Consider the following 7,903-nt stretch of genomic DNA (forward strand, 5'->3'; position numbering starts at 1 on the left):
GAGGCCATGAGAATATATCAGAAGTGTCTCCGCTTGTGTAGGAGAAGACACGGACCTGGGGCAGACCTTCAGCTGATGCAAAAGGAGCTCTGGCAGTTTACATCGGCCAAGGAACACTCCCTTCATCCCCCTCACGCAGCAGCAGTGCTGCTCCCTGCACGGAGCTGAATAATCTTTCTCACAGCAACTCGCTTTTCTGCCAATACTGAAGCCTGTCCTGACCCCAGGATCGTTCCTGCACCAGCAGCGTAACCTCCCTCCACTCAGCCAAGGAACGTGCACAAGAACCTTACATAAAAGAAGTATTTCACCCGGACAATATTTCTTGCTTAAAGTAGTCGTTCTCCCCACAGCATTGCCACTTACCCAGTATGCGAATGCTTTTCATTAAACACAAATAACATATTTTCTATCGACTCGAGCCTACGCTCTTTGTGCCATTCATCATTATGCATACCTAATACATTTTGCAAACCCCAGTTCTCCCGCTTGCTGCCTTTTGAGGCATTTCTGAAATGAAATAAAAATATTACACCCCTGTTTACTTTTATACATGTATTTTTTTCAAAGCAAATGCATTCTGTGTTTTAAGTAAGATACCACCAAGTATTTATGGGAGTTTAATAAGTTCTTCCATTAATAACATAGACAAACTAATTTACCAGAACGTGTCTGTTTTAAACTTTGGGAACAAAGAGTGGGAGTATGAAAATCAATCTTTCCTTTGTACTTGAGCCACTGACCCATTAAAGCTTTGAAGATCATTTCTTTAAGAAATTGTGAGGAGTTATTTAACTACAAACAGCAGCTACCTTCCCATTCCAGCTGCGTAATCAAGCGTAATAAATTAGAGGAAAAAAATAAAGGTTCACTCAATTTTTTTTTTATAACTGAAAATTCTTAATAGCAGTTTGACAAATCGGCCCACAGCAGAAAGAAACCGGCATTCTTCCTAAGACTGCTGTTTAGCACAAGTTAAAACACTGCTTAAAAGGTATTTTTTTGTCTTTAATGATGGTTCAAAAATGTTCTTAGTTGCCCAGGCTTAATTATTTAACTCAAATTAATTGTAAAAGTTACCCATCACTGGAAAAAGTTAGCAAACCTGTGAACTACAACATTGTTAATGGCTGCATGCATGATAATGTTACAGCAATTCCTTTTTGCTTGAGAAAGGAACTCTTGACGGCATTACTCATTGTTAGTTATCATTAATAACTATTTCATAGTATAATGCTGATAATATACTCAGTTATGTAAGAGTGGAAATTTCAAATAATCTTCATCTTAAACTGCTTAAGCAATCTACATGCTAAACAATTATAATGATGTTCTAGTTATCAGAAACTCAAATGGGAAAAGTCTATATGGGATGTCACTAAAACCTGTCAGTAAAAGGCAGAAAAGTGACAGCCTTTTAAAAAGATCTAATATATGGAGAGCGTAAAGATGATTTTTAAAAAACACATCTGTTGATTCAATGTTGACAGGCTCTACTCACAATAAAGACAACTGTTTTCAAAGGCTTTAGATAACCTGAAATAGCATTAATATCTTGCTGAAAGACAGCTGGTGAGGGACAGAGTAGGGTGCTCTGTGACGGAGTATGGGAGGTTAACCCTGCAGCATTTCCATTCCCAAGGCTGGAAGGACCACATGAAAGGGGTAAAACTCAGATTTTTTTTTTTTCCCCTGCTTTTCTAAAGCGTTTTTGCTAAATCTACAGAGGTTGACACCTTTTCCAAACAAGGGCATCAGAAGTCCCTCTCCTTGTCTGCACAAAAGATGCAGGAAAGGCTGTGAGAGAGGAGCTTAACAAATGTTTTACAATTTTATAATGTAGGACATACTGCAATTCACATTTTCAGAGTCGGATACATGAGGCTTTGGCACAAAATGTTAAGTGCAGTTTACACCTGGGAGTTCAGCCACTGTGCCAGACACAGTCACCTCCCACACAATACCTGGACTGGTACCTCACTGCTTATTCATCTACACAAGATTATGGGCAGTTCTAGGCAAACTTGCAGTCATTTGCTGCCTTTTTTTGTCCTCAAAGTGCCCAAACATTAAGATTCAGTTAACGTATTGAGTAATATTTTGCACTTATATACTTCAGTCAGTTGTACTTCAATTAGAATTGCCACTTGATTTCTATTTTTATATATATATATATATTTCAGGACATTCGTATTTGCTCATCAAACAGGTCTGTTTAATGGTCTGAGAGATACTCAGTCCAGCTGCAACAGTTTGTTAGTCCTCAGAAGGTTCTTCTTTATAGAGGTATACAAGAATGCATATCCTGAGCACGTGTTAACACATCATGTGGATCAAGGTCTAAGTTTCAAGGTCCAGTTCCTCAGGGATATTTAGAGAAGTATATTTTATTGATTGAAGGATTAAGTTGCTTTGAGGATCTGAGCTGAAATCCTCAGCTTCACAGACTTCAGAGAAATGATGTCATTTATTACTGCTGTGGGTCAAGTTCTTGCCTCCAGGGCCAATTTTGACCAGCTCAGTGTTCCCCTTCTAGGTTGTTCTAAAACTGCCCCAATTATGCAGACCTTTTCATTAAGGCCAGCCACACCTGGAATTCTCGTGAGAACAGATTCTCCCAAAGCATTTCACTGATTTCTCCTATTGGAGCTGGTTGAACATATCTGCTTGAATCTTATTAATTATTAATTTTTTACTGCTTTTGGCTAAACGAGTGTCTTGAACTCGGTAAAAGAGTCCGGGCACATAATATTCAGACAACGCGTTGCCTATGAACTATTTGTTTTCAACTGTTTGCTAATCATTATTCATGATATATACATTAGTCACCCTGGAGCACGTGTCCATCCTGCGGGGAGTGAGCGCCGTTTTTGGCAGGAGGTTGGTGGAATTCAGCGGAATTCATCTTGCAAGTAAGGAAATCCCCTGCAGACGCAATAACCCCACAGAGTGTCAGCTATGAAGAATGTACATGAGACCTTGAGCTCCAAAGCTCTGTCAGTGACCGTTGCATGCACTGAGGGTAACACCAGGAGCGGGGAGAAAGATGCCACACCAGGAGCGGGGAGAAAGATGCCACACCAGGAGTGGGGAGAAAGATGCCACACAAGGAGCACTGCCTGACCGGTGTGCTACAGCTTCTGCTTCTTGACCAAACCCCCAGATCGCCATTCAGTAATATGTCTAAGCACATGCTTGAGTCCTTCTCACAGCAAAGAGCATACCTGTGGGCTGATTTTCTTTTTAACAGATAAGTTAACAGCAGAAAAAGACATATCCACTTTCAATATTCCAACAAAATAATAATTCTTTTTATAGTTAATGAAAATTGGGGATTCCCAATGTTACCAAAAACAAGTGTCCTGATTACCCAGTCCTTAGACACAGCTTATTCTAGTTCTTTTTGTCTCAACAATGTGCACAAATCTATAATTTTTTATCTATTTTTTTCTGGTTTCTCAAAGTCAAGAAAGGGGAGAGGGGAATCCCTGATGGAGAAATCTTATTTTAGTCAGATGCTGAAAATGGGGAAAGGTTCATTCAACGAAGTTCAGAACTTCAGAATTACACCTGGAATGCTTCTTCCCTCCGTTAGTACCAGAGATGAGAAAGTGCCAGGAACAGCATAAAATATGGTGGATAGGAGTTTCAAGAGCATCTAAGTCACTGAAGAGCTCATGCCCCCGGAAATACAAACCTGAATCCCTACGATGCTTCTGAATAAAGGTCCATGGTAGAAATACCTTTGTTCTCCTTGTTTCCATTATTGATAAATTAATCACATGCTAAACCATTACAATTAGAGTTCCTTTTTTTCAAATCAGTGTCATTTCTCTTAAAGTATCCTTCTGATTTAGCTGGGATTCAGTTCATAACATCATTAGAACAACACGGTTTTCTGTCAGTTATTAATGTACTACAAGGTCTGCCCTAGCAACTGTGTCAACATATTCTTCACCAATGGAGATCATGAAATACAGACGGCAATAGTGTTAAAAAACAAGCTTTTAGATCCATTTTACTTTGTTGCAACACTGCTTTGCAGATACTGAATTAGAGCCCATTTAAACCATTCAAGCATATAATCAAATTTCAGTAATGAGTTATTAATTAAGCAGGGGCATCCAATTCTGTGCTAACTGCCTCATAAACAATCGACAGGAGATTTGTGAATTTTGACTTCCTGACACTATTAAACAAATCAATATTAGGTTTCAGACACAGCAATTCAGACAGTTTTCCCTGTTATTTGGCAACCGTCTGCCTGGAATACTAATGAAAGAATTAAGAGCTGTAGATTTTGCATGTGTTCCATCAAAAAGATCCTTATCTGTGGGGAATTGGGGCCTGATTTGCATGGCAGAAGACTTTGCTTTTGTAGGTACAATTTTTCTCAATATGTCACTCATTAGTATTTATAAACTACAGAGCAGTGAAGCCTTCAGCCCCTATTCATAATGAACAGTCATATCCCTGCTGGAGATACAACAGAACAAAGCCGGTTATTTATTTATTTAGGGGTCCTTTTCATTTATAGCTAACCTAACCTGCAGAAAACTTGCATCTAAGGAGATCTCTGAGCAACTTATATTTGATTTATTTTTGGGAAGGGAGTATATATACGTGTGTGTATGTACATATGTATATGCGTACATACACAATTAGTTGATTAGCAATTAGCTGTATAAGCAACACATTTATTTACATGCAGCAATTCAGTGCCTAACAATTACTTCGGAAAAATTTCAATATCTTTCGTAGCTTTATTTTTTCTTTCACTCTCCCTCCTCTCAAAAGGAATTCAGGCCCTAGTTCAGCCGAGCTATGGAGTCAAGCAGGGGCTTCGGCGTTTTGCTGAATTAGGGATTAGTGCTGTGAAAAGTGCTGGGTTAACAGTACTGCAGGATGAAGTCCGGAGAGCAAGTACAATAGTGATGCCTCCTCCGCCGGCCGCCCTTTGCCGTTGTAACCGAGTTGAACTTCACCTACGGATAAGTGAGTGTTTAGTTTTCATAATCACATAGTCTTTGGCCCCTTAATGAAGAAGGCAGCAGGGGCTACCAGCACCTGTTGAGGTAGCGGCTTTTATAAGGAGGATTATCTGGCTGCTGAGAACTGGGCTGAGACGGCACGTGTCCGGTTTTCAGGGTGCTCAGGATATGCTTATTCCAGTGTTTTGGATGGTTTTACTGGAGATTTCTGGCTGCTCTCTGTAGAACTGGCTGAAGAAAAACTCTGACCCAAAACCCTGCCCTAAAATTTCTCCTCCGCTTTTATCTGTGATTGATTGATTGAATATTTTGCTCAAACCGTGGCTTAGAGACTCTACGGGAGGTTGTTTTCTCATGTCAGTTTGCTATTTCCCGGGCAGTAAATACATTTTTCCTTACTTTCAGTATCTGCGTCTCAGTCCCAGCTGCAAGAAAAATGCAGAAAGGTATATTAGACTTAAAATGAAGTTAATGTTTCTATTTACATACACCTCAGTTTCTAACACAAAAACAGTCTCTTGCCAACAAAAATGCTGAATCTTGTTTGGTTAGCAAAATTTGTGCTGTATTTATGTAAACAAGTATCCAACAATTTAAAGGATAAAAGCCTCACTAGCACAGAAATCAGTGTGAAAATAGGTCAGAGACCAAGTCTTTTAAAAACAACATTGGCGAGGAAGGATAAAAGTATTGTAGAGTGATCAGTTCCAAAGTGGGTCAGGATTTCTTCTGCAGACACAAGTCTCCGGCATTATTTCTCCTGTAGAGTACTAATGTGCAAGCTCTACCCCAGGACTCCCTTGTTCTGCACACAGAGGAAAAAAACATTGTCCCTGCCCCAAATAGCTCATAGTCAAAAGTACAAGGAAATGACAATGGATGCACATAGTCGGGAGATGTTGTCGAAGGACAACACAAGGAAATTAAGCTGCCTACTAAATGGCAGGGGAAATGTGGAAGTGAATGCATCTTAGGTCTGAGGTTTGTTTTATTTAGCTTTTCTACCAGCCTTTCTCTCCCTTTATTTCCTTCTCTCTAGGATCTTAAGACATCTAACTCATTAAAAATCTTCTTTTTAATTATCTGCCAGGAAAAAAAAATTAGCATAATTAAGGACATTTAAATTTAGATTAACAACCAACCTAATACATGGCACTGCTTCCAAGAAGGGAACATTTCTTTTAAATGGCCATAGACTACCCAAAGATCTCATTTTGGTTTCTGTCTAGATTTCTGTTCAATATAGCACTGAGAACATATTTCACTGCATTGAACGTATCGCTTGATCTGTTCAGCAGTGTGCTCTCATTTTCATGTTGTGTTTAGCCCCGTTTTAAAACATTTGCCTAAACATTGTTCCTCATGCTGGGACCCATTTTTAAAAGGACGACTTCAGCATGAAATGTAAGTAGGTCTGCAGTTTGTGAAACTGGTGGATGTAATGTTCCCTTAAATATTAACCTTCAAATCTACGAAATAAATTCAGCTTCCAAAATCACTTTAAAAGTAGGTTCAGGCATGACAGTTTGCCTTTCTTGGTGTTTACACTTTGGAAGACGGCAGGATAGTTTGGTTTTGCTTTTTTTCTTCCCCTGTTTTGGGCACAAGAAAGAACCTGAGCGGATGGAGCTCCACGTTTCATCTGAGATGTGGTCAGAGACCTCCACCTGCACGGGTCCTCACTGCAGTGGCTGGAGGTGAGTGACACTGAACATCAGCACGGCTATTCTTGATGACTCCCCATAAAGTTCAAAAGGAGTAGCATCCCACCTAATGCCTGCAAGAATAGGGTCTTACCGACCTGAGGTAAAGGGGAGGGTTCACCCCCTTAACTGAATCCCAGTGCTGCCGTAGGAGACTGGACTTCAAAGGCTCCCTGTATCATCAGTGCTGAAATGACTGGGTTTCAGGTGTTTGACTGTAGGCAGTCTGAGTACTTCAAAATGCTGTTGAATGTACAAAATAAATAAACCTGGCATAAAGAAGATAGGAAAACATGCTTCCTTATCTCAGTTGTAAAACCAAAGAGGTATGTTCTTAGTTTGGCTTACACACAAAAAAGTGATTTCCTGAGCTCTGTGTGTTTCCTTCTTGCCTCTTTTTCAATGATCCCTCGGAAATTTCAAAGTGACTAGTCAGTTCAAGCTCACCTGTCAGCAGAGTAGAAGTGACATGGGAAGTGTGTCCTGCTAGCTGAGGGATCCAGAGGATGCAGACTGTACAGAGTGGGATGCAGACCAGCCTGAACACCAGGGTTGTGCTTGGTGGAGGAATGTGCTGGTAGGGCTCCTCTCTTGCTGTGTAGGAAATACCAGAAAAAATCATGGGATGAGCACCACCAGGAACTGGCTGGGGGTTCTTGTACTGCATTTACATCCAGTAAAATAGACATGTTCTGCTGTGACACGCTTCTGCCCGTGGCAGTGTGTTAAATGCCCCAAAAATCCAGTAAGTCCCTGCATCCAGAGCATGTCAGACCTTCTGTACATCTTGTGTGTGTCTGATCTGCACCCATTCAACAAAGTCTGGCATTTCTAGGTGTCCAGAAACCCTCAACAAACACAATTCCCAAGCAGCCGAGCCAAAACACCCTTAGCACAGTCTCAGTAAATCCCTGCTCCGCTGCCAGCGCCCCACACCAGGGAAGGCTGCAGCAGATGTACCTTCCCCATGGATGCTCCGTGATCCACAGGGCTGAGCTCAGCCCACGGTCACAAATCTTAGAGGAAACGAGTTTTCATCAGCTCCGCCGCTCACAGATCTGCTTTGCTCTTAAGGTGAGAATATCCCTTCAGTGTGGAAAAATATGAAGCCTGAATAAATTAAAAACGGGAGCTATGTTACACGTTACTGTCATTTAATTAACATCTCATAATGTGTTGCTTAAGGAATCAAGGCTCTATCAGGATGAA

The sequence above is a fragment of the Gymnogyps californianus genome, chromosome 6 (assembly GCF_018139145.2).
Source record: "Gymnogyps californianus isolate 813 chromosome 6, ASM1813914v2, whole genome shotgun sequence".
Lineage (NCBI taxonomy): Eukaryota > Metazoa > Chordata > Aves > Accipitriformes > Cathartidae > Gymnogyps > Gymnogyps californianus.